Here is a 27650-nt window from a genome sequence, read left to right as displayed (position 1 = left end):
TCGTGGTCTAAAACAATGATAAGGGTTTTCAAGAAGGGGGAAGGATGGGATGCAGCTAGGCTCATACCGACCTATATCTTTAATTAATTGCGATAGCAAGATTTGTTCAAAATTACTTGCTAGGAGAATTGCCAAAGTTATTAATCCAATAGTCTCAATACGTCCGCATGGCTTTATTGCTGGCAGAGGCACTACTGACCATATAAGACGTGTCATATCCTTATTCGATTGGGCACAGGCGACACTCTCAGATGGGGGTGGCCCTGTTGGATGCCGAGAAGGCATTCGACAGGGTCTCCTGGGATTACTTATGGTCGGTACTTATTTGGAAGGGATTCCCTCTTGATTTTTGAAGGCTGTTCAGGCTCTATACAGGAAACCAGCTGCTACTGTCCGGGTCTCGGGGGTGGAATAGGAGGAGCTTAGGGTGTTCAGGGGTACCCGACAGGGCTGCCCCTGCTCACCTTTCCTCTTTGCTCTCTATATTGAGCCGCTAATTTCTAAATTGTAACACGACTCATTGAATATTCTAGTAAAACCTCAGTTACATGACGTCAAAGTATTGGCATATGCTGATGATCTAGCAGTTCTCACAAGGGATGTGACCAGGGTCCTAGGAAGAATAGAGATTTTGACCAAGGAATTTTCTGGGTTCTCAGGCTATAAACTGAATTTAGCTAAAACTCAGATCTTACATTCGGAGAGGGGTTGTCCGTCTGATGCCAAAATAGTTGCTGAGGCAGTATACCTGGGTATAAATATCTCTGCGAAAGTACAAGATATCCCTGCTTTAAATGCTGATCCTATTATCACAGCCTCCAATAAAACTTTGGAGAAATTAGACCATCTGCATCTGTCCCTTTTTGGAAGAAGCAATGTTATTAAAATCCTAATCTTCCCGAAATTCTTATCTGTTTCGAGCTATTCCGCTATTATTTCCCAATTCTTTATTTCTGAGATTAGAAAGGATGTGCTCTCGGTTTTTATGGAGCTATAAAAGGTCGAAAAGAGCCTTGAAGTGGCTCTACTTACCTAGAATTCGTGGGGGGTGGTCTATTCCTAATTTTCGTCTTTACTGTTGTATATCTTTGCTTCAGCATATGGGTGTTTTATTTTTTGGAGAAAGAGCTGCTCAGGACCCGGCCATTTCTCCCTCTATTTATGAATTAATTTTGGGTCTAGAAGCTCGGTACTTATTTGTTAGGATTATAGAGCCGAGTTATTACAAGAAAAACAGATTTAAAATCCTGATGGCTGCGTATCCTGTTTGGAAAAAGATCTGTGTGTTGTTCAAGATAAGGGATCTCAATCGATATACCCAGAGTAACTTCAAGATACAATTGCGCCAGCTTACATCTGCCCCTTATTATCTCAAGGATGCATATTCCCTCAAATGAGCAGGTGCCCCTTATAATAGCTTTATCTAAGAAGCTCCGCAGCTGTAAACTTGGGCATTTGGTTCGACTCCGACCTGACCTTCGGCCCTCAGATCAACCGGGTGGTCGGATCATGCTTTGGGACCCTCAAAAGTCTCAGGAAGGCATTGAAGTTTTTACCTGTAAAGGCCCGTCAAACCCTTGTGCATGCACTAGTCACCTCAAAGATGGACTATGGCAACCTCCTCTATCTAGGGACTCCGAAGAAGAATCTGAGCCGTTTACAGGTCCTACAGAATGTCGCTGCTAGGCTAGTACTTAGACTACCCAGAAGAGCCGCATCCTCGGTGGCCCTTCGGTCCTTGCACTGGCTCCCGATCAGAAGTAGGGTTGATTTCAAAGCACTCTGCATGTGCCATCGGATCATCAACGGGAGGTCTCCTCTCCCTTTGAAAGGACTGCTGACACCTTATGAACCGTCCCGCTCCCTCAGATCTTCTGGCTCGGGACGCCTTGTTGTCCCCAAGGTGTCCAGAGCACGGATGGGCGGAAGATCCTTTAGGTACCTTGCAGCCGTCAGATGGAACACATTACCCTTAATATTGCGTCTCGAACCATCTGAACTAATCTTTAGAGCCAAGCTCAAAACTACACTATTCGAACAGTAAAGTATTCCACTTCTGTAGGTTCCAGTTAGCAGCCGCTCCTTAGCGCGGGGACACGCCGCTGTGCGTCACCAAGCGCTTTACAAAACTCCATAAATAGAAATAAATAGAAATAAATATTTAAAAAAAGTCACCCCTGTCAAGACCGCATTTCTCCCTCAATAAAGCATACAACATAATTTGACTGTGTTCACAGAGATCCCCAATAGTCCTAATACCGGCCGCACGCCACTTTAGCGCGACAGAATCCTGAAAGATTGTGGAAAAAGTCCCAATCAAACCAGATTGGGGCTTTTTCCACAATCTTTCAGCATTCTGTCGCGCGAAACGGCGTGCGGCCGGTATTAGGACTATTGGGGATCTCTGTGAACACAGTCAAATTATGTTGTATGCTTTATTGAGGGAGAAATTCGACCTACAGCATTTTTTGAATTTTTCTTTAGAAATACCGGTAGACCTCAATGTGGGTCTTGTTCTGTTTGGCACTGAATTTGATATAACAATTAGCAAATGGGCAATATCACAGAAGGGTTTTTTATTCATATGTATGGCTGTGATGCGTCTTTGTATAACTTCGCTGTGGCTGAGCCCGGATCCACCTCTTTTATCTGTATGGAGGGCTAGGATTCTCGCTCTGTATAATATGGAAATGGCTCTTTATAAATTGAAAGGCCATAGGAGAAAGATACTTGGTGAGCAATTATGGGCCCCAATAACAGGATGGCTGTGATCAACGGCTATAGTCAAATAACTCTACTTTAATGAATTTTAGTTTTTGTATTGCAGAATGATTTGTTTGTAATATGATAATAATGAAATCTGACATTTGCTGAATAAAATAATTTAAAAAAATTATGTAAAACATAACCAAAGAAAAAATTATTGGGTTTTTTAATCACCAGGCTTTTCAAATTGTAACTTCCTACCAACATCCTACTATTCAATAATTTGATGTTCATTAACAGTAGACATTTCAGCCTTTAATAAGGTCATGACGTGTAAACCCGTTATCCCCTCCCCTTACAAAAGCACATCTTGCTTTGAGAAATGAACTTTTTTAAAGATCTGTGGGTATGTTTATTGTGTGCTTTCTGTCAGGCTATTTCCCAAAATTAAAAAATCCCCTGCTCTGCCCGTTTGCTGTTAATAAAAGTATTTTACTCTTGTCCAGCTAAAATGGCAGCCTAAATGCAGACTTGCTGAGTAATCTGCACCAGTCAAATGCCCGTGAAATGAGACTGCATGTTATAAAGAATGTTTAACAAATGCTAGGAGAGCAGTGATAGCAGTTATATAAAAACAAATATCTCTGCTACTGTGCAATGGCATTACTCTGGCTTCTTGGGGCACTTAATTTCCTAAAAAGGACCAGGTTTGTGAAACAAGTCATCACCATGTTAGACGCAACGTCTGTCTTGTTAGTGGGCGTCAGGGTTGTTAATAACTGTTTTTATTATCAAAATTGCGTTCTGCTTGAAATGTTGATGAACCTAACAAAAAAAGCATAATTGGCAGGAAAGTCTTGTATATTGTCTTTTGGCTTTGGTTTACTACCACTTCATTGAGCCTTAACCAAAGTTCAGATTTCAGGTTTCTCTTGTATATTTTTCGAATGCTTAGCCTTGAGACCCCTAGAATAAAAATTGCATTCCTAATGTTTTGGTGTTGAATCATCTAAAATGAAGATTTCCTAAAATAACATCCTCAGCAGTAGTCTAATAGTTGCAATAAATGAGTACTGAGTTCTTCCAAAATGTTTGTATCACTTTTTAGTGCCACTAAACATGACAGTGAAGCTGCATGTCGGTCTTCTAGCATGTTACTTAAATTGACACTTTACCCATTGCCAGAGCTCACTCGTTTGCTATTTCCTGTGCAGAGGATGCACAGGGTGCATCTTACACAGCTGTCCCTCTGTCATTCCACAGGTACACAGGGCTTTTAGGACGTTTGAGGTAGGAGAATTTTCTTCACCTTGAACACACACAGAAAAATAGATGTTCAAGATGGCACTATTGGTGCCATCCTAAGCACCTCTGGTATCAGTTGGAGTTTGACTGGATGAAATGAGGATAGGCCATGATATTGAAGAGGCTAGTGCAGAAAGATGAAGCTGTTCTCAAATAAAAAGCATTTATGAGTGGGGCATGAGATGTGACTGAGCTTGGGTGGACAGTGCAAAAGAAGTAAAATGTCAATTGATGGATCCTGTGAGGTTTTCCCAGATAGAAGGATGGAGGGCACTTTTTCAAACATCACCCATCAGATGGTGAAAGAATAGGTGCATAAAGCATACAAATGGTAAAGGAACAATCAAATGATGGGAGGCAAATGATAAGCCTTGAATAGCCAAAGTGAACGAAAAATGAGGGAGCGGGCATTGATATGCTTATGCTGAGAATTACTGGTACCTAACAGCACCTACCTGACCACTCTGAGATAAATGCAATGTACTAAACATTGTACTTAAATAATGTAACCTGTATCTGCAATTTCTAATGGCATTTCTAAATTATTAATAGGAAGTTTCTGTCTCTCATCCAAGGACAGGAGCTCATTTAGCACCTGAAAGGATACATTGTAAAAGAAACCACTGTAATGAAAGAATCTCTGTATCTGTCTTTGCCATCTACTCTGGTTTTCCAGATCCTGTGATATCACTTCAGCACCTACCCATCAGGATAAAAAAACTGAGAAACAGGCTACAATCATTTTCAGATGCCAGTGGACCCTAGCTCAATTTGTCTGCGCACACAGCTGTCAGAATGACATGTGCAGGCAGACACTAAGACCCTGCACAGGGTAGATGGGGAGGTGACTAGACACCGGACACCACTTCTGGTCAAGGAGCGTGATATTGGTCAATACTACTTACACCGAGGAGGAGGAAAGCGGTGCCAGCATGCAAAAACCAAATAAAAGATCTTGCATGCACTCAGCACTGGGCGACCCAAAGTTCCTCAGCCAACACCCCACCCCAGAAAGTTTGGTGCTGCAGGCCTCTACATCCCAGGTTGCGTTCCCTTCCGCCTCTCCAGATAGGGAATCCAAGAGGCTAGATTCATTTGGTAAGAAAATGTTGGCTTCTTCCAGCCTGGCATTGCGGTCAGTGAATACCGCATGCTTTTTGGACTGTTTCTCCCACTGCCTTTGGGAGATGGTTGCGCAAGTGCTGCCACAAGTCCTGGAGGAGGCCCGGGCTGTGCTCTCTCAAGCTATTAAGGATGGCAGATATGCAGCAAAATTCACCATCAGGTGTGACCTTGAATACGACCGATTCGCTGGACAGATTGATTTCCCAACAGTGGCCTTGAGGCGCCACGCCTGGCTTAGGACAACTGGCTTCTCGGGGCGTGTCCAAGCAAACCCGATGGACATGCCCTTTGATGGAACCCGCCTTTTTGGGGAAAAGGCAGATTCAGCCATAGTAAGGTTCAAGGACTCTCAAGCTATGGCCAGATTCTTGGGCCTCTATACTACTCCTAGTGGCCAATCTACCTTTCCCTCCTTTGGTGGTAATGGAAAGGGTTTCCGGCCGCCTCAGTCCTATCCCAGACACCATCCTTTGCAGGCTTCCCAAGCTGTGCAGGGACGTGGACGCGGTTCATTCCGACTATGGAATGTAAGCCACCCTGCTCTCGGCAGCCTCCAACCACTCTTAGTCTGACTCTGCAAGACCATACCACTCCAGTTGGCAGGTGAATCCATCATCTCCCCACTGGAGGTCCATAACATCGGACCATTGGGTTTTGCAGATCATTCAGGAGGGCTATTCTCTACCTTTCCTTTCTTTTCCTCATCCCAGTTTGCCAAATCCGGAGCGGCTGACGGAGGATCAATTAAAATTGCTTCAGGAGGAAGTTACAGTTCTCTTGGCCAAGGGAGCTATAGAAAGGGTTCCGGTTTCAGAAGTAGGCAGTGGCTGTTATTCCAGCTAGTTTTCAATTCCAAAGAAGAACAAAGGGCTGCGGCCCATTTTAAAGATTTTTGACTGTCAATCACTTCCTCAAGAAGGAAAAATTCAAGATACTCACTCTGGCTCAGGTCTCATCTGCCCTAGACCAAGTAGACTGGATGGTAGCGTTGGACCTGAAGGATGCCTATATTCACATCCCCATTCTGTCATGCCACAGGCATTGCCTGCGGTTCAGTTTACTGTGCTCCGCTTCAGCCTCACCAGCACCCCTCGGGTGTTCACCAAGGTGACGGTGGTGGTTGTAGCTCATCTTCGCAGGTTAGGGCTATCGTTCTTCTCCTACCTCGACTAGTGGCTGTTGAAGGCGTCCTCACCCCAGACAGTTGTCACCCACTTTCAGACTATGGTGAACCTCCTGCTAGGGTCCTCTATAAACCTGCTGAAGTCACACCTGATTTCTTTTCAGATGCTCCCTTTCATTGGAGCCATTCTGGACACAGTGCAGTTTCGTGTCTATTCTCCCAAGCGGTGAGTCCAGGATATTCAGGCCATGATAGAGATATTTCTGCCTTTATCATGGATTTTGGTGAGACTGACTCTGAGGCTCCTGCATCCTATTAGTGAAGCACGCCACATGGTGTATGCGGGCTCTGCAGTGGGACTTGAAGTTCCAGTGGGCACAGCATCAGGGAAATCTCACCAATGTGGTTCAGATCTCAGAAGGGACTGCAAAAGATCTGCAGTGGTTGATGACGATCAACGATTGGGTCAACGGCAGACCCTCTCGCTTGCCCATCTAGATCTCACAGTAGTGACAGATGCGTCACTTCTGGGATGGGGCGGACATCTGGAAGAGGTGGAGATCAGGGGACACTGGTCTCCGGCAGAGTCAGGGTTCCACTTAAATTTGTTGGAGCTCCGAGCGGTTCAGTTGGCATTGAAGGCGTTTCTTCCCTCTGTCGAGGGGAAGTTAGTGCAGATGTTCACAGACAACAATCACCGCCATGTGGTACTGCAACAAGTGAGGCAGAGTGGGGTCGTGGACTCATTGTCAGGATGCCCTGCATCTCTGGACATGGCTGGAACAGCAGTAAATAACCCTGGTGGTTCAACATCTGGCAGGTTCTCTGAACACCAGGGCGGACGAACTTAGCCGCAGATGCCTAGCGGACCACAAATGGTGTCTCCAGTCGGAGGTGGTGCAAGGTCTCTTTTAGGAATGGCACGAACTTGGTTAGATGTGTTCGCCTCCGAAAAGAACGCGCAGTGTCAGTAGTACTGCGCCATGGCGTTTCACAGGCAGCTATCACTCAGCGGCGCTTTTCTTTTGCGAGTGGAGCACAGGTCGGCTGTATGCCTTTCTGCCCAGGATTCTGAAGAAGATCAGGAGTGACCGGGTCCAAGTCATTCTTGTGGCTCCAGACTGGGAGAGTCTGGTATAGAGATATACTGAAAATGAGCATCGATCCTCCGATCAGGCTGCCCCTTTGGGAGGATCATCTGTCGCAGGAGCAGGGGAGTGTCCTCTACCCGAACCTTTCAACTCTGCGCCTCCATGCTTGGACATTGAGCCCGGCAGTTGATGGCTTTTGACCTTCCTCCCAAAGTAAGCAACGTTATTTTGGTGGCAAGGTGGCCCTCCACTAAGATGGTATATGCCTGCTGTTGGCAGAAATTCGTATTATCCTGAACATAAAGGTAAATGACCCTTTTTCTGCTTCTCTTTCTACTGTTCTTTTATTTATTATGAACATTGCCCAGTAGGGCTCTAATTTGGTAACTCTCAAGGGTTACCTTTCAGCCCTGTCTGCTTTTTTGCGGCTGCCAGACCAGCCCTCTCTCTTTAAGTTTCCTATTGTAGATAGGTTTCTAAATGGGCTGGTCACTTGTTTCCATCCATGCCCTTTGTTATGCCACAGAGGGACCTTAATTTGTCCTCACCTACTTGATGTGTGCTCCCTTTGAGCCGTTGCATAATTGTCCCCTTTGGCTGTTGATCATCAAAATAGCCTTCTTAGTCACGATTACATCTGTCCAGGGGGTGAGTGAGTTGCTGTGGTTATCTTTCTCGCCTCCCTATCTGATGTATTTTCCAAATAAAGTGGTTCTTAGACCCGGACTTCCTTTTTGCCAAAAGTTGTGGGTCAATACATCACATTGCCCACCTTCTTTACTACCTCGCCTCCCTTTAAAGAAGAGGAGCATCTCCACTGACTGGACCCAAAAAGAAGGTTGTTGTTCTACCTTGACCGCACAAAAGAGTTCCAGGTGGACAGCCAACTCTTTGAGGGGTACGTGGGAGAGAAGAAGGGGAGGGCAGTGCAGAAAAGGACCATCTCTCGCTGGGTTGCTCTCTGCATTAATATCTGCTATGCCTTGGCAAAGAAGCAGCCCCCTGAGGGATTAAGAGCCCATTCCACCAGGGAAAAGGCTGCGACTACTGCATTGGCTCGGAATTTCCCAATCATAGACATCTGTCAGGCAACAACGTGGGCATCCTTGCACATGTTTGCTAAACATTACTGCCTGGACAGTCAAGTCTGCAGAGACGGGCATTTTGCCTGTTCAGTCCTGCCGGATTTCCTAGTTTGAGGTATTGGTCCACCGCCAGGATGGTATGGTATCTAATTCAAAGGTAAGGAATCTGCAGCTTGAAGGGTCTATCAGATGAACATGTTACTTACCCTCAGTAACGCATTATAGCTGCAGATTCCTTACCATCCCATCCATGCCTCCCCGCTTTGCAGGCTAATGTTATAGAGCTAGTGTTACTCCCCTTTTCAAGGCCCTAGTTTGGCACACGACTACGTCAGTTACTTCGTGGCTCTGTGCTTCTGGTGTGGAAAAAACAAAAAGTACTGATGTCCGTGCACCTGGGTGGCACCTACATAGGTACTGTGACGCTATGACCGACACTAACAATGCCGACGATGTCACGCGGAGCCACTCGACGGCGCACAAGGGGTATTGCTCAGCAAAAGTTTCCAGATCCAGCCTGACGCCTGGGAAATTCAAAGGTAAGGAATCTGCAGCTAGATAGTCTCTACCAGATAATGCATTTGCCGAAGGTACTAACTTTTTCTTCAAGACTGCAACTTGAACATCAGTTCACACCTTTATGAAAACCATTGCCTTGATTTAGATGCTAAGGCTGATGCCCAAATTGGGGAAGCATCTCTAAATAATTTGTTTGCTTAATTTTACATTTCTCCTTTTTTATCTCTTCCTTCGCTGAATCTTTGAGGGATAACTTGCTAATCTATTCACTGCTTATGATTATCAATGGAGATCCCCTGAGAGAGGAGGAATGGCTTCTTACCTGTAAGGTGTTCTCTCTCGGGAATCGCCATTGAACTCATAAGCAACTCTTTCTTTCCAACGGAACGGATAATATATGTATACCCCTATACTGCTAATTCGCTCGACAAAACAAACTGAGTAAACTGCCAACTACAGGGCATGATGAGGCACTGGGGGTCAGAAGGACCTTAAAGGTGCAATGTCCTAATTACCTTGTTTCTATGCTGCCGCCTATACAGGCTACATTGCTATATAATACTTCTGATGGATACATCTGCCAGTGGATTCCTCACCTTGTGAATATCCCCCGCGCCAGCAACATTCGGAAACTTTTGTAGCAATCCACGCCGACGAGGACGACGTCACAGAAGCACGGCTCCGCACACGGCTCCGCTGACATCACTGGATCCATAAGAGGACCTTGTCGGCGTGATGACGTCAGTTCCCTTTTTTCCGCGCCTTCGACGCTAACGGTTTTTTGGGACTCTCCTTAGCTTTTCTAGTTACTTTGTGTTTCTGCTGTGTTTCTGGTTTCATCTTGGTTCTTTCTTAACCCCTTCTGTGCCCATGACGAGCTGGACTCGTCATGGGCCGCGGTTGCGCTGTGCCCATGACGAGTCCAGCTCGTCATGAACCCCGCCCGCTAATGCAACGCCCGGCACAGGGCGGGGAAAGGGCGTGGCACACAAGGGGTTAAGATGTCGATGAAGTCCGGTTTCAAGCCCTGTAGGGAGTGTGGAAAACACATGTCCATCACGGATCCACACGAGGATTGTGTCTGGTGCCTGTCGTCAGATCACGACGTCGAGGGGTGCTCTTGCTGCCGCAAGATAAACCCAAAAGCCTTAAAGGAGAGAGAAGCCAAGCTATTTATAGCGAAAATGAGAAAGGAGATGAGAGGTCAAAGGCGATCGAGGTCGGGTTCGAAGTCGACGTCGGGTCATGCTTCAAAGTCAAAGAAACATAAAAAGAAGAGGCATGGCTCTCGACGCCGTTTGGATAAGGAGACGGCTCCGAGATTGACTTCACCAGTTCCTCAACGTTGTAAGGACTATGTTTCTCCCTCTCCTTCTGTGTCGAATCCGGCTTGACCTGTTTGGCTGGCTTCGCCTGCAGCTTCTCCGGAGCGCTCTCCGGCTCCGACGCCGACGCATTCCCCGGCTCCGGTGGAAGAGGCTCCTATTCCTGATGAGTCGTCGACTCCAATGGCTCCGTCTGCGCCGGTAGGCCCGAGTCCGGTAATGCCTCATTCTGAACCATACCTCCCGTTTGCTGGCCCGGGGCAAGACCCATCGCATTATTTGTATGCCATGTATGGTGTCTTTTCTAGAGCTATGTACCCCTCTGGAGCACCTTCGGGTCCCATGGGTCCAATGGGCTTTAATTTGGCGGTTCCTCAGGCCTATGCTCAGGCTCCCTTTATGCCATTCTTTCCAGCGACGCCGTCTTGGCATCTCTCGGCGCCGAGGACGTCGACGCCGCTTCCTTCTTCTCTGGCTCCACCAACTCGACCTTGTCCGTCTCAGGCTGTACCTCCGGATCCGTGTTCGACGCCAGCTCCGGCTCCATCTGTGTTGTGTGCGGCGCCCCCGATGCCGGTTCTGAGGATTAGATCCAGGAGAGAGGCACAGAGAATATTGGAAGAGCAGAGGTATCCGGTGGAAGAAATGGAAGAGGGTGAGCTCTTGGAGTCAGATGACTTGTTTGAGGAACTAAAAGAGGCAAGTGGCCTTGATTTGTCCCTAGAATGGGAGCTTTCTCCTCCTACAGATGCTCCCTCTAAGGATGTGGCTCCTTACCACACTGTCATAAGGAAAGCAGCGGAGCTCTTGGACTTGCAGCTCCCAACGGCTGAATTTAAATCCAACATCCTGACGGAGGTTCTCCATTCTCCCTCCAATGTGGTAGCCTTTCCTTTCTTTTAATGATGCCATCACTGAGCCAGTCATGGAGGTTTGGCGTAAGCCCTTTTAAGCTCCAGCAGTGTCCAAATTTGTTGCTAGGAGGTACAGGGCGGCTCCAGGAGAACCGGACTTTCTTACATCCCATCCTTCTCCTGAAAGTCTGGTGGTTCAAGCTGCCTGTTCAAAGAAGTCATCTGCGGCATTTTCACAAGTTCCTAGTGATAGGGAGTCGAAAAAGCTTGATCAGTCGGCCAATAAAGTGTTCTCCTCTGCGAATATGGCCTTGAAGTCCACAAATGCCACCTGTATTTTGGCCCGTTATTTCCACGCTCTTATGGATTCTGCAAAACAGCTGGCACCTAAATTGTCTGAGGAGGACAGGCAGAATTTTAAAGAAGTCTTTTCGGACACTCAGGTGGCTGCACGACAGGTTATTCAGAGTGGTTTGGACACTGCGGTCTCTGTTGCCAGGATCATGGGCTCCTCGGTTGCCACAAGGAGAAGTGCTTGGCTTAGATCGTCGGAGTTCTCTCCTGATGTGCAGGCAACACTTCTGGACCTGCCCTGTGATGGTTCTGGGCTGTTCGGGAAGAAAGCCGATGCAGCCTTGGAAAGGTTCAAGGACAGCAAAGCCACGGCTAAGTCTCTAGGCCTGCAGGCACAGCCTAGAGGTTCCTCTTACAGGAGGTACAGAGGTTTTGGGAGGTAGTCCTTTTGGCCCTATAGGCAGCCTCACCAGCAGCAGCAGCAAAATACCCTGTATAAGAACTACAGGGGCAGGGTCAGAGGTCGTCCACAAGGTCGTCAGCTCTCACCCTCCTCTTCCTCCCTCCCTCCTACCACTGCAAAGCAGCCCTAGATCCACCATTCTGGATCATGTTGGTCCTGTGGGGGGGTTGGCTTACCCATTTTCAACAAGATTGGGAATCGGTCACTACAGACCTTTGGGTTCTAAATCTTGCAAAAAAAGGGTATGCTCTTCCTTTTCGGGAATTGCCTCCAAATTACCCTCCATGCCAAGGTGCTTGCTCGGAGGACCACCTTCTCCTGCAGGAGGAAGTCCTTACATTGCTGAAAAAAGGTGCGATAGAGGTGGTTCCAGAGCGGGAAAGGGGTCAGGGATGCTACTCCCGGTATTTCCTGATACCCAAGAAGGATGGCAGGCTACATCCAATCCTGGATCTCAGGATCTTGAACCTTTTTCTGAAGCAGGAGAGGTTCAAGATGCTTACCCTTGTGCAGGTTCTTCAATCGCTGCAACAGGAGGACTGGATGGTGTCGATCGACTTGCAGGATGCGTATTTTCACATCCCCATCCTGGAGTCGCACAGGAAGTATCTCCGTTATCCGGTAGGGTTGCAACATTATCAGTTTGCGGTTCTCCCGTTTGGTCTTACTACTGCACCTCGAGTCTTCACCAAGGTGATGGCAGTCCATCTCAGAAGGTCGAGGATTCCAGTTTCCCCTATCTGGACGACTGGCTGATCAAAGCGGAGTCACCAGAGAAGGTGCTTCATCATCTGCAGGTTACAACTCAACTGTTGTTCAAATTGGGTTTCTCGATAAACGTGCCCAAATCTCACCTGGTGCCCTCTCAGCGCAACCTGTTCATAGGAGCGGTACCGGACACTACTGTGTGTCGAGCAGTCCCTCCTCCACAAAGGATTCTCGATATACAGGAAATGATTCCCTTGTTTTACAATGGCGCGGTCGTTCCAGTCATGAAGGTCCTTCGCCTGCTCGGTCTGTTTGCTTCCTGCATTCTGCTGGTCAACCATTCACGCTGGCACATGAGGGCGCTCCAGTGGTGCCTCCGCAGGCAGTGGTATCAGCAAAACGGAGATCTCAGGGAGTCTGAGGATCTCCAGAGAAGCTGCAGCAGATCGGTCTTGGTGGAGCATGGAGGGCAATCTGTCTCAAGGAAAGCCCTTCCATCTACCTCCATCGGTGGCCACAGTGATAACGGATGCATCCACTTTAGGGTGGGGTGCGCATCTGGGGGATCTGGAGATCAAGGGTCTTTGGTCTCCAGAGGAAAGGTTGCTTCACATCAACCTTTTGGATTTGCGGGCGATACGTTTGGCACTCAAGGCCTTCCTCCCTTCGTGGTCAGTCAGTTCAAGTCCTGACAGACAACACTACCGCGTTGTGGTATGTCAACAAGCAGGGAGGTGTGGGGTCGCATTGTCTTTGCAGAGAGGCTCTGCGTCTCTGGTCCTGGGTTCAGGATCATCAGATTTGTCTGATGGCAAATCATCTGGCCGGAGTTCTGAACGTGCGTGCAGTCTGTCTGTCGGCAGTTCTCTGCCGACCATTAGTGGAGGCTCCATCCTTAGGTGGTTCATCACGTCTTTCGGACATGGGGAACTCCTCGGGTGGACCTGTTTGCCACTCACAAGAACGCTCACTGCCCGTCATTCTGCAGTCTCCAGTATCCGATGCAGGGAGCTTTGGGGGACGCGTTTCAGTTGAGATGGGACTCACATCTCCTTTACGCGTTTCCTCTCATACCCTTGATTCCTCGGGTTCTGAGGAAGATTCGCCAAGTCCGGGCCCAAGTCATATTGATCGCCCCGGATTGGCCAAGAAGGGTGTGGTATGCAGATCTTCTCCACCTCTCCTCGTGCCCTCTGCTCCGTCTCCCTCTCAGGGCAGACCTCCTCTCACAGTCGCAGGGGCAGGTTCTACACCCCCACCTCCAGAGCTTACACCTTCATGCCTGGAGATTGAACGGGGCAACCTGAATTCTTTTTCTCTCCCACCGGACGTGATTTTGTATGCCAGGCGTCACTCCACCAAGTCTATCTATTCGTATAGGTGGTCCAAATTTGTCCATTGGTGTGGGGAGAAGTCTATTGACCCTTTGAGGGCTCGTTTATCCAACATCCTTCGGTTTGCTCTCTCTCTTGCTCAGCAAGGCTTTGCTGTAGCTACTGTGAAGGGTTATTTACCGGCTTTGTCGGCATTCCTTTGCTTGCCGGATCAGCCGTCCTTGTTTAAATTACCTATTGTATTACGGTTCATTAAGGGCCTTACCAACAAATTTTTGCCTACTTCATTTATTGTGCCTCAATGGGACTTAAATCTTGTCTTAACTTACTTGATGGGTTCTCCCTTTGAACCTTTGCACAAGTGTCCCTTGAGACTATTGTCTTTTAAAACAGTTTTTCTCATTGCCATTACCTCGGTCAGGAGGGTAAGTGAGCTTCAAGCTCTGAGTTCGAAACCTCGTTCTTGACCATTCATGCTGAAAGAATGGTACTCAGGACCAGGGCTGCTTTTCTGCCTAAGGTGGTAACTCCTTTCCATCTGGGGCAGTCCATTACCCTTCCTACCTTCTATCCTCCCCCTCACCCTTCCAAGGAGGAGGAGCGGCTTCACCGCTTGGACCCTAAAAGGGCGGTGAGTTTTTACCTCGACAGAACTAAAGACTTTCGAGTGGATGACCAGCTCTTCGTGGGCTTCATTGGTTGCAGGAAAGGCAGAGCGGTGCACAAGTGCACCCTTTCCAGATGGATTATCTTGTGCATCAAGATCTGTTACTCTTTGGCCGGTAAGGAACCTCCAGAGGGTATAATGGCTCATTCTACCATAGCAAAGTCTTCTACTTCTGCCTTATCTAGAGGTGTTCCTGTGGAGAACATTAGTAGAGCCGCAACTTGGGCCTCCCTCCACACTTTCGCGAAGCATTACTGCTTAGATACCGAGGTGAGGAGGGACGGACACTTTGTACGTTCCGTCCTTCAGGACTTTTTGGTATAAAAGGGTGGACACCCTCCTCCGGGAGTGGGGACTGCTGTGGAAATCTATTCACAAGGTGAGGAATCCACTGGCAGATGTATCCATCAGAAGAACAAGTTACTTAACTTCAGTAACGCTTTTTCTGGTGGATGCAGTATCTGCCTGTGGATTCCTCACTGACCCACCCTCCTCACCGTTGTCCACCCTTGTATACCATCAATAGTGATAATGTTTCAAAATGTGTCTGTTACTGTCAAAGGAAGTGTTATTTCTTTAGCTTTCCTGCATTGACTTCACACTGTGCGTGTTGGGTTGAATATTATGTACTGTGTATACTGTGTATATATTGTTGTCGGTCCGTCCGTGTACCTCGAAGGCATGGAAAAAAAGGGCGGAACTGACGTCATCACACCGACTAGGTCCTCTTATGGATCCAGTGACGTCCACGGAGCCGTGCTTCTGTGACGTCGTCCTCATCGGCATGGAGAGCTACAAAAGTTTCTGAATGTTGGTGGTGCAGGGGATATTCACAAGGTGAGGAATCAACAGGCAGATACTGTATCCACCAGAAAAAGCATTACCGAAGGTAAGTAACTTGTTCTTCTCATCTCAAAGTATTTGTGATGGATGTTTTTAAATGATCACTTTTCATTTTGCCTAAGTGATTTTTAATGGTATGACCCTTTTTACTTTCTAAATTTTAAAGTAATTCAATAAAGATTGGCAATACAGCCTGTTTTGTTTTTAAGTTTAATAAGCTTTATTTAGTCATAAAGAAGTCCATAACATACAATAAAGGCCTAATAAATAACCATATATAGGAGATTTCATAAACAAAAGAGGGTAGGCAGAAGAGTCATAGTAGAAAGCTATTTATACTTTTTGGGAAAGTAAGGGAAAGGAAAGAGATGGGGAGGAAAAAGACAAAGTATGCAGATATTCATCAGAAAACCATTAAATAAATGACAACACTATTTTCCTAAGAATTGTAGAATAAAAGGAAAAGAAAAGAAAATAGGTAACTGGTGAGTGAAATTTAATTATATTATTAGAAGGATTGGCGAAATAGAAAAAAGAACAAAGAGGAAGGAAATTGATTTAAGGGGATGGAAGTTTTCAGAACGAAAATGAGAGATATTCATTGAGACCGTATTTAAATATGTAATTAATGGTAACCAAAAAAATCTCTATTTACGTGTGCATTACATTGAGAAGCATAAGCAAGATCTAACCTATGGTATTGACAAACCGTGTTCCACCATGGCTTAACTGAGAGTTTAGTCCACATTTCCAATTAATGGTAATTTGTTGAAACGCTAGAGCCAACGTAAGATCAAACAATCCTCGTTGATGGGTGGGCAGGTGGATGGATTCAGACAAACTTCCCATAAAGAGAAAGTCATTGGACATATGTGTATGGATCTGAAAAATTCTGGAAAGACGATCCCAAATTTACATCCAAAAAGTAATAACAGGGGGGCATGAAAAAAAGAGATGTAAAAGATCTGCTGATGGAAAGTCACAGGTCCAACATTTCTTATTGGCTGTATGTGTGAAATTAGCAATGGAGGTGGGAGTGAGATATAGTCTGTGATATAAGAAAAACCTAGATTGAGTAGTAGAAGCAGATCTTGAGATCCTCAACGACCGAGCCCAAATCTTATTACATATGTCAATGCTCCATTCAAAGCCTAAATCTGCTTCCCAAGTAAGTTCCACCTTATTTTTGTTATGTTCTGGGTTTGTGGTGTAGAAGATTTATAAATCAGCGAAGCTTTTCGGATTCAAATTTAAATTTTAAGAAGTGAATCTTGAGTAATGGGGATGTCATCTGAAGGAAGGGAGTAAACAATACTGAGAAGTAATTCCAATAATATGGAGAATTTATGTAAGAAGGAACGAGGACTTTTAAATGTAGCCTGAAAATCAGGAAAAGAGGAAGGAGAAATTCCATCGTATAGATCGGTCACCCAGGTAACTCCTTTAGCTCTCCATGAGGCCCAGTACAAAGGCCTATTGTTTATAGTGATGAGGCTATTATGCCACAAAGGAGAATGTAAGAAGGTAGTTCTAGTGATAAGTTTTGACTGAAGATGAGGTCGTAGCAAGTGTGTTTAAATAATGGGAGGGCTGTGAGAGGATTTTTGGCAGTAAAAGAGAGAACTTCCTTAGTCAAGAAAGGAGCAAACAGACATCGTTCAATGATGACCCATAGAGGAGTAAAGGGAGAGGATTCTGTGTGAAGCCAATGAGATGCTTGCTTTAAGCTAAAAGCTTTATGATATAATCGGAAGTCTGGGAAGTTTACCCCACCTACAAGTCTCGGTTTTCTAAGATGAAATAAAGAGATTCTGGATTTTTTATTTTTCCATAGAAATTTGGAAAGAAGAGTCGATTCTTTAAAAAGAAAGTGACAGGAATATGTATAGGAATCATAGATAAATAATATAATAAAATAGGAGTAATCATCATCTTTATGGAGTCGAGACGACTCCACCATGAGAGAAAGAGGGGGTTCAAAGATGAGAAAAGCTTGGAGATACGATCTAAAGCTAAATTCATGTTCAATTTAACCGAGTTAGAAATAGAGTTAGAAAACCAAATACCAAGATATTTAATTTTTGAGCTGTTCCAGTAGAATCAAATTGATGTTTAAGACAAAATTTTGTAATAGGGAGGACTTCAGTTTTATCAGAATTGATCTTGTATCCTGAAACCGCTGAGAAATCAGCAATTTCTTGTAGTAGTGAAGGAATAGAAGAATCAGGTTTTGAGATGAAAAGCAAGATATCATCTGCATATGCAGACAATTTCAGATGTTGATTTCCATATGGGAATCCAAAATAGAAGAATTTTGGCGGATACGGAAAAGAAAGGTTTCAAGTGAAAGAACAAATAAAAGAGGGGATAATAGACAACCTTGTCTAACTCCTCGAAGTGAAAAATACTGCGAGGATTGGCCATTTACAGTGACAGAAGCAGAAGGAGTAGAGTAAAGGAGAGATATAAGGGAAATAAATTTAGTACCAAAACTATGCCAATGAAGAGATTTAAATAAAAAGGACCAACCTACCCTATCAAAGGCTTCTTCCGCGTCAATTGAAATCGCCACAAGGGGAAAAGATAACTAAGGAGCTTTATTAAGAACATTAAAAAATAAACGCAAATTATCAGAAGTTAATCTACCTTTTACAAATCTGCATTGTTCGGGAGCTATTAAATGGGGGAGAAAGGATTCTAGCAACATTCTTAGTCTACATTTGCCAGTGAAATGGGGCGATAATTTTAGCAAAATTTGGGAACTTTTCCTTCTTTATGAAGGAGGCAAATAGAAGCTTCCAAAAAGGTACCACTTGCGGCACCAGTAGAGCAAAAATGTTGGAAGAGATTAAAAAGTTTTGGCAGCAGCAAATTAGAAAAAAGAAGATAAAAATCTACAGAGAAACCATCAGGGCCTGGGGATTTATTTTTCTTTAAAGAATTTGAGGAGGAAATTTCTTGAGGTAAGATATCTATGTCTAGAGAGGCACAATCCAGATCAGAAGCAGAGGGAGATACTAACTAAGATAGTCAGTTATAATTGATTCGGTGGGAGGCGATTCAGGAGTGTATAAAACACTATACATTTTTTCGAATTCAGCTAGTATATCTTTATCTTTGAAGAGGTGTTTGCTGTCATTAGATTGAATAGATTCAATAAATGTTTTTTCTTTTCTAGATTTTAAATAGTTAGCAAGAAGTGAGCCAGCTTTATTACGACCGCCGTAGTATCTGGCACTACTATGAAGCATAGTAAAGGAAGCCTTATCAGTAGAAATGTTGTTAAATTCCATCTTAGCTTTGATAAGTTGCTGTAGAGTAGAGTCTGAGGAAGAAATATAAAACTGATGTTCTAAGCGTTTAATAGAGGATAAGAGAGCTTTATGTTTACTAGAGGAAAGTTTCTTTTTCTTGGACACGAAATCTATAATAAACCCACGAGCGGTGGTTTTAAAGCTATCCCATACCAAAACAGGAGAGACAGTAGTATTTTCATTAATGGAGAAGAAATCTTCAGCGAAAGATAGGAAAGAAGAAGAGAGAGCTGGATCTTGCAAAAGATAATTATTAAACCTGCACCTAGAAATTTTGGAGTGTGGAGGAAGTAAATCTAAGTCAACAATCTCTGGAGCATGATCGGAATTAAAAATAGGCTCAATCGAAGAGGAGACAAGGTTCTGAGCTAATGGCTTAGAAAGAAATATATAGTCAATCCGGGATAAGAAACCATGAGGGGGAGAGAAAAAGGAAAATTCTGATTTGTCTGGATTACATAATCTCCAGGCATCAACCAATTGAGTCTGTGAAATAGTATTGAGAAATTGCTTGTGAGTTTTGTGGGGAAGAAAACGTACTTGGAATTTTCAATCAAGAAAGGGGTCTAAGACTTGATTGCAATCACCTCCAAGTATGAAAAATTCATCTTTATTTTGGAAAAATGTATCTGTGACAGTAGGCCAAAAAGAGGAATCCGGCTGAGTTGGACCATATAGGTTAAATACAGTGAGAGGGATATTATTAACTAAAAGTTTAACTAGAATCCACCTACCATCTGAGTCGATATCTTGTTCAACAACAATAAATTTCAATTTCTCATGACACAAAATAACCCCATTTTTCTTTGTGGTAGTAGGGGAAACTAATACTGAACCAACCCAACTATGTTTAAGTTTGAGAGCTTTAGCCTCAGACAGGTGAGTTTCTTGCAATAGAACTAAATCGGTTTTATATGAGGCTAAATGTGAGAGAATTCTCTGCCTCTTTATAGGGTTATTAAAACCTTTTACGTTCCATGTGATAACTCTGAACGTAAAAAATTAATAATAGGTGCACAACAGTACAATATTAAGAAAAAATACAGGTTAATGTAGAATGAAAAATAGGCACTCAAAAATTGAAGAAGAATAAACATAAGAAATAAAGTGAAATAATATAGAATGAGGAAAAGAAACAAGAAAGACAGAAAATAAAGGGGGGGTAAGAGAAAAGCAAACTTTTGTGAACTCTGTAGGAAAAAAGGGATACAAAAACAGTAAGGAAAAGGAAGAGAAGAGCTAAAGAGTGGAGGAACAAGCAAAGAAAGGAAAGAGAAGAGTATACTTGTCAGAGAATAAGAAGAGGAAGGGGGAAAAGAAAGAAAGAGGAAAGGAAAGTGAAGACAGTACATATCCAAAAAGGATTACTGAGAGAACATACCAAAGGGAGATACAGCGGGGCGAGGACGACACATTACAAGATGGACCACCCAAATCTAAGACCTCTGGAACGCATGGGGACGGGGGAGGAAAAGGATAAGAACCATACAGGCTGATAAGACATGAACAAACCTGTAGAGGAATATAAAGGAGATAATTAACAATGAAAAAATACAAAACAGATGGAACATCTGGCAAACGCAAAACAGGGAATATGGAAGACATGAACCACTTATGCTATTTAGATGAATAACTTGTAGAAGAGAGAAATGAACCATAAATGAAAGAAGAAAACAATTCAAAGTCAATAGAAGAAACAACTAAGAATTAAGTCATGCCATGACTAAAAGATGATTAAATAAGTAGAACATGAGGAATGCAGGAGAGTCAACCAATAGAAGAACCAGCAGTATCCATGGTACTTGTAGTGTGAGAGGGAATACATTTCTTAAGTTCCGCAGGATCTTGAAAAGTCCGAGTCTGATTTTGATTAGTCACCTTGAAGATGCAGGGGTGAAAAAGACCATATCGAGCACCCAAAGATCATAGGGGGCTCGAAGATTAAGGAATTCCTTTCTTCTTGTTGCTGTAGCATTAGATACATCTTGAGAAATATACACCCTCTGACCAAGCCAAGAAATTTGTAGTTTGGCTCTAGCTGCTGAGAGGATTGAGAGCAAGTCAGTAAATTTAAAAAAAAGAATAATGACTCCCCTCGGTTTAACCGGATATGTAGAACTTGAAGAGCGTGTCCCAATCTATGGGCTCTCTGTATACTGAGAGAAGTAGAAGAAAGCATTTCCAAGAGTTTTGGCAAGAAGGAGGAAAAGAAGGAAACTGGATCATCCCCTTCTAAAGTCTCGGGTAGTCTGTAAATGCGTAGATTATTCCTTCTATTTCTGTTTTCCAAATCCTCTGTGTGATGCCGAAGGTCACAAACCTCTCTTTCTAGGGAAGAAAGTCTCTGAGAATTATCTTGTACCACAGTGAGTTGCTGCTCCACTAGGGAAACTCTGTTCTCCATTGCAGACCACTTCTCCTCTAAGAATTGCATTTTACTGTTAGTCTCCTCTACAAAGGGGTGCAGAGCTGAAATTTTATCCAACAACAATTCTAAGGAGATAGGAGAGGACTATTTGTCAGGAGAAGGAGGATCATGCTTTAGCCGTTTGGAGGATGATGAAGGTGGTGAAGTCTTTGTAGTAGTAGATTGTGATGGAGTAGATCTATTAGAAGCAACACCTGCCGTATTTTCTTCATTATGGAATGAGAGAGGTGCTGAAGAAGAAGCTGGTGTTGACGAAGAGGAATGATGCTTGGGTACAAAACCAAATTGCGGTTTACGAAGTCTTCCCATATATAGAAGGTACAATGACAGCACATAGATTAATATATGAACTGTAAGATAAGCGCAACCTATAATCCTCACCAAAAGAAAAAGATTATTCTGTTATGAGACATCAAAAGGACAGCCAACAATATTAAATGATGAAGGCAAGTTAAGCATCCGAAGTTTGTGACATCCAACCATGAAGCAATGCTGAGAAGTGATTACCAATGGAAAGGAGGTTGTCGTCTAAACAGAGGAATCCCCAAGAACAGCAATGCTGTTTGAAATTACAAAAATTGCTAAGTGAGGATTTTAATTAAAAAGGAACAGATTTAAAGGTTGCTGATGTCAAAACTTCCATAAATATGCCTTGCATGACATGCCACAGCATGCAACTCTGCTAAAACATTTTCCACGATGTGTTTTAAAGAGATAGCTGACAGAGCAATACAAGCAATGTTTTTAGTATTCTGAGGTAAAAAGAGGCATCATTGAAAAGTTTTGAAGTAAAGCCATCTATAACAGCAGACATACTGTGATAGTTGCATCATACCAATAAGCAGAAATGTTATCCTGGGGGGGGGAGGAAAGAGTGCTCATTGAAAGTCAGTGCCGTCAGCTTGTGGAAACTTCTTAATAAGATGAGGCGCGGGAGCCAAAATGGCGGGCGCGCTGAAGAAATTGCGTCGACAGCAAAAAAAAAGTTTTTCGATCGCACTTCGCATCAATAAAGCGCTCACCAGATGTGTGACATCTTTCGACGTTAGAGTTGGTTCCTCATTGAAAACGTGTAGAAACTTGCACCCACGGGAGATATTTGTCCCGGTGCGGCGGAGTCTCGGCCTCAGGCAGCCATCTTGCGTGTTGCCGAAGCCACGCCCCCCCAGCCTGTTGTTTTTAAGGCTGCAAAAATGTAACACGTCTGTCACATATGTTTCCTGACCTTTCCGAATAAGGCAAAGTTGATTTGACTTTGAAAGAACTGCTCGCGGATTCCCCTCACATGAGCGGGACTATTCAGTGCTTATGATTTCAATGGCGATTCCCTGAGAGAGAACTAGGATTACAGGTAAGAAACCATTCCATAAGCAGGAACCCTACATGAATAGTGGCCTTATAAACAGCAAATAGTTACAGTGGACAAAGGATGGTTTTAAATCTTATCGATTATTCTGTGTCAGAAGGTGAGGGGCAAGATTTACAATGCTTTGTTTTGCATTTATCTTAAATTAAGATTTTGTTCTGTCTGATTGTTTTACATGGTATTTACTGGTGGGGTATGTCGAATTTACTGTGTCCTGTTTGTTGTGAATTTACCTCTGCATAAACATTTTTTTAATAGTTGAGCATAGTTCTATAGAACAGTTTAAACATGCAATCCTATCTCTCTAATTGATCATATCTGGCTCACAGAGGTCGAACAAGCATGATATGATGCAGCTTTTCCTGCAAGCTAGCAGGACTTCTCCAATCTCTGCATATCCCTAGTTTACCTAGAATTACACACAAGCGCATTTTTCCTGCTAATTCAGAGAGGATAACATCCAAAAAGTGTGTTGTAGAGAGTCTCTAAATAAGACATTATTAGACTTACCTAATCCCCTCTTATGTATCAGGAAGTCTTCAGTTACTGGCAAAAAGTACTCTCGTACATCCATGCGTTAATCAAGGACATGGTGGTGAATACAGTGTCCCTCTTTGTAGGAGATTAAATAATATATACTCCATAAACTTCAGGCAGCGATATTATCAGGATGAAATATGACTGTTAAACTAGTTCTTTAAAGGATTGAATGAAAGATATTCAAGATGGTAATTTGCAAATGCTTAGGATTTAAGAATGATCATCAGAGACAAAAGAACATTCCTAAAATCACTTGAGTAAATATTCACCAAATGTTTACCATTGGTTGCAGATTTTAGGTGCATTCTGTTTAGAATTGCTTCCCATATCTTGATGACTCGCTGAGTAAAAAAGTTTATGGTACCACTACCAATGAACACAGCTATTCAAACTCTTCACATTCTGGTGTTTTCAGTATATTAAATCAAATCTGTATTATGTTATGTAACTTCTCGGTGTGGGCTGCATGACAAAAACAGCTCATGCTTGTCTCAATTCATTCTAAGATATCCATTGTAAAGGAATTAAATAACCCCTTTTTAGATTCATTGTTCACATTGAGGATATTTAAGTCTCTTGTAGGTATCATGACCTTTTTTATTTTCCAGATACCACATTGTTGAGTCCATATGGGTCTCTTTACAAAATGCCTGGGTGGGCAGTGCAATCTGACTGAAAGGGCATGGGAAGAGTTTAGATTATTTCTGCCACAGTGTAGGAAGGTAGGATCCTTCTAGCATGGTTACCCCCCCTTTTTGCTGGTGTACCCCTGTAAGTCCCTAGTACATGCTACTAAGATACCCAGGGCATAGATACACCAGGGGAATCCCATGGGCTGCAGCATGAGACCACTCAAACTGTGACTACAGGCCTGTCCTTGCTGCCTGTGTAAGCTTGTGCTAGACCACTTACAGCAGATATAAGCTTCATTATATCCGAGGTCACTACACTTAAAACCTGTAAGTCACCCCTAAAGCAGGCCTTTCAAATCTGAATGCAGGGTGCTTGGTTATAAGTGTGAGGGTGCCCTGCAGGAGCGGAATACCCCTACTAACCCTGGAGTTGATTCTCCAAGCTTTGTAAGTGGGGTCAGCCATTTTGATGCTTATAGTGGCCATGTGTCATTACACGATAGCTAACTATATAGTGGCTGTGCCAAACCTTGGCGAGTGTGGTATCAAACATATTGGAATCATACCCCGTCACAGGTACGCCCTCAATGCTTATGGTAACAGCCTTCCTGGGTCTGCCAGCAAGTTAGTGCTGCTGCCGACCCCAGACACGATTCTGGCCTCCTGCTGCTGAGCTGAGCTCGAGCAGAGGAAGGTAGAACAATAGATTTACTGTCACAGGGAGGTGTATTGGGCTAGGGTGGGGGCGCTTAAGAGCGACACCAGACTGCTTTGAAGGGCACATTTGGTGCCCTCCTTGCATACTCCAGTTTGAGCCAGTTCAAGGAGCCATTCGCTCCCGCTCTGGCACGAAACTGGACAAAGGACTTGGGAGTATCCTCCCCTCTGTCCAGCCCCTCCTCTGGGAGGGACCCTTGAACTGTCCCAACCCTTTCCCTAGGGTATTAACCAGTTCACCTGTGGGTGGCTCTTCAGATTCGTCCTGGGACAAGATTCCAACCCAAAACCACTTCAACTTCTACCATTTGGGCACTTTGGACTTCGTTGGACTTCGCTTTGGAACTGAGACTGCACCAAGGAAGACTGCTGCTGCTCCTGGTCTCGTGGTCCTTCCAGTCTCCTGCGTCGTCTGTGCCTGTGCTCCATCCAGGTTCCTCTCCAGGCCTTTGGGCATCAAGGACACCCAAAGTAATCTCCCTTGGAGTGAAAGAGTGACTCCCCTGCAAATGCAGGCATCACAATCAAGCTGACTGGTCTGCTGTTCCTGACGTCCATAGAGCCTTTCGGAGTCTATGGACTCCGAAAGGCTCAGCAACACAGGTGGTGGTTCTGCAACTCCCTCAAGCCCTGCACTGCCTTCTCAGCAAGTTTTTGACCAGTATCCCACGTCAGAACTGCTGGAACAGAACCCCTGTGCACTGCATCGACTTGCTGTTGCCAAGGCTTGTTGACTCGGTCCTCCAGAGATCTTCAGGCTGCAAGAACCTCCAGCATCTCTCCCTGCCAAGATCTTCATCCTCACTGCATCATCTGCCCCGTGTGCCTGCATCTTTGGTGAGCTGCTAGAGGTCCTCTTGCGACTCCTGAGCCTTCGACCTGTGGGTCCTCTTGAGGGTCTTCTTTGTCTTCAGTGGGCTCCCCTACTTACTTGGGGCCTGTTCTGACTCTCCTGCACTTCGTGAGTCTCTTGGACCTTGCTGGTAACAACGCTGCACATTTTTCGTTAACCACATCTGTTGCTGCTGCTGCCAAGGGTTGTTGGTGCTCCAACCGGACACCGACCCCCTGGTTCTTGATTTCTGACGTGGGACAGCTTGTTAACTGCTCCTGATCTTCCCCAGCATCTCCTGGTCCACACAGCTGCAGTGACATGGTCACCGTCATTAATCCTGCCACTTCCATCATCGTTGGTCATTGGTCTTCCGTTCCTCCTGGTCACTTCTGAGTGACATAGACTCTGTCTCCTCTGCTTGCAGGTACTCCACTTCTAGAATCCGTCCTTGGATTCCATCTGGCCCTTTTACCTTCTTCGCCAGCTGCATCTTGTCCTCCATTGTGACTTATGGCGGTTCCTGACGTCACTTCGCACCTATGCACCCAGCTTCCCTGGTGTAGGTAACCTGATTCCTGGGGTATCCACAGGTGGTGTGACTCTGTAACCTTCTGTCTTCCACAAGGTTTCTTCAGGGTCCACTGGGAAGGGTCCTTCTTCTTAAAAACTGCAACCATGATTTTCCCATTGACTTGCATTGAGCACTCGTCTGTGTTTCCACTCTGCACACAGCCTCCGTGGGGTTCCTGGAGCTATGGGCAAGCGGGACAACGGAGTGATTCATGCCCCCTGAAGAAGAGCCCATGGCTCGAAATGCATTAGGGTGTTTCCTTTGAAATCATGAATGGAATATATTTCGACACCTGTGATTGCATTGCTACCATTTGAAATTATTCATTGAATGGAATTCTGAATTCATATGGTGAAATATGATCCTTCTCACTGATTGAATCAAAAATCAGAATATTTAATTTACTACTTTTTGATGACTTATTCGCGTCACACCGCAGCAATTGATTTTGCCTAGAGGCGTGCTCAAGTCTCTACCCTTACACCTGTAAGGTTCACCGCAGCTTATTCGATTTGCGCCTCACTGAACAGGAGGTGATCACCTTGAGCACCCTAACCACGAGTAACTGTTTACCCAGCATACCTACACAGTTCAATTCGGAGTGCAGCGGTCTCTTTCCCTTTGTTTTAAGTTCCTGGGTACTTACCTTGGGTGGTTCCTTGGGTCCCCAGCTCTTCTAAGTCTTCCGGTCCAAGTCCCGACTTCGGTCTCAATTCACATTCCCTTTCTTTAGTATATGGCTTGGTCTCCCACTGGAGAACACTGTGTATTTGTACTTACCTGTTTTACATTTGAATATTGTGTGTATTGTGTTGATATCTCCAGTAGGAGATACACCAATATGTTAGTGAGTGTGTATAATAAATATACTTATTTTTATAACTATACTCTGTGGTTCTTTTTCGTTTAACCTTCACTATATGATTAGTTCTGGCAAAACAAATTGCTAAACACTCCTTCTGGACTAAGCCTGAAGGCTGCTCTCCACACAGTGGCGTAGCTAGGCACTTGGCCGCCTTGGCAGTCCCTGCTGTTGCCGCCCGCGGCCGCACTGAAGAGGGGGATGAGGGGTGCTGGTGAGATTTCCTGCGTGTGCCGCTCCCGCAGCAAACTCATGTAAGAGGGGGGTGCCGCCACCCCCAGAACTCTCCCCCCAACCCCCTTTCCACGCCACTGTCTCCCTAGTTTTCTATAGTTGGCTAAGACCACTAAAATCACCATAAGTGTTGTGTGGATTAGTGCAAGGTGCGTCACTTAAATAAGTGTGCACCATATACTAAGCCAGCCTCTTACACACAGACACAGTATATCTTGCCCTGATGAACCTCGAAGTTCCATCTTAATAAACCTTCTTAGGCGGACAGATGTATGGGTTGTGACTAAAGAGGGGCCTTGGGGAAAGGAATGGGTAACCTGACATGTTACTAAATCTGTGTACGTTGGGAAATCTTGCATTTTCTTCCAGATAGCTCATTGCATGTTGATTCTTGCTGTTCAGTAATAGATTCAGCCAAGTGTATAAAAAGATTAAACAGTGGAGAAGAAAACGTTTCTAGGCCGAATCAAAACCGTTCTTACCTTCTATCTCATCCTGCATGCAATGTTTGTAATCTATTCCCACACCATTGTCTTCCTTCTCCAATACAAAAACGTCTAAAATGGCACTGGCCTAAGGTAGTGGTTATATTTTATAGGCCATGTGAAATGACATAGGAGAATTGGCAAACTAGTTCCTTATGTTATTGAAAGGATACTAATTATTGCTTTTAAATACAGTCAAAATGCTAACCTGATGTTGACTTGTA

At 44.5% G+C, this 27650-nt stretch overlaps 1 protein-coding gene across 1 annotated transcript in view; it reads left to right on the top strand.

Moving 5' to 3' along the window:
- CCDC146 (coiled-coil domain containing 146) overlaps positions 1-27650 on the top strand; it is a 1030007-nt gene that overhangs the window by 516810 nt on the left and 485547 nt on the right. The gene's annotated exons all lie outside the window — the stretch shown is intronic.

This window comes from Triturus cristatus, chromosome 4_1 (assembly GCF_964204655.1).
Source record: "Triturus cristatus chromosome 4_1, aTriCri1.1, whole genome shotgun sequence".
Lineage (NCBI taxonomy): Eukaryota > Metazoa > Chordata > Amphibia > Caudata > Salamandridae > Triturus > Triturus cristatus.
This window is presented reverse-complemented; position numbering and strand designations above follow the sequence as displayed.